The sequence below is a fragment of the Penaeus monodon genome, chromosome 21 (genome assembly GCF_015228065.2).
Source record: "Penaeus monodon isolate SGIC_2016 chromosome 21, NSTDA_Pmon_1, whole genome shotgun sequence".
In the NCBI taxonomy this organism is placed as follows: domain Eukaryota; kingdom Metazoa; phylum Arthropoda; class Malacostraca; order Decapoda; family Penaeidae; genus Penaeus; species Penaeus monodon.
The window spans coordinates 18,429,214-18,429,519 of record NC_051406.1 but is presented as its reverse complement, the minus strand read 5'-3'; the positions used below and the strand labels follow the sequence as shown (position 1 = coordinate 18,429,519).

At 40.5% G+C, this 306-nt stretch overlaps 1 protein-coding gene across 1 annotated transcript in view; it reads left to right on the top strand.

The window, feature by feature from the left end:
- Positions 1-306, top strand: part of LOC119586286 (vacuolar protein sorting-associated protein 41 homolog) — a gene marked incomplete in the record, with an annotated part of 18,266 nt that overhangs the window by 808 nt on the left and 17,152 nt on the right.

The window sequence follows — 306 nt, the reverse complement described above, 5'->3', positions numbered from 1 at the left end:
CACATTAGGATGTACAAAGTAAATATATGGTGTTGATGGTTCAGTGGATGGATATAGAGAATGAGTTAAATGAAATATGGAATTAATACCACACAGACATTCTTCCTCTTTAACATCAAAAATTATTTGGAATGGAGAAAGGCCATGAGATCACAACATTAGGAAATATTCTGTGTACAGTTCAAAGTTTGTAACCTGTCCCCAACTCCACATGATAAAATCATATAGAGTTGCAGTCTAGGTTTCCGTGACTGGGCTTGACCAATCGGGGGCTCTGCCCCCAAACATCCCCTGGTGTTGGGGGGC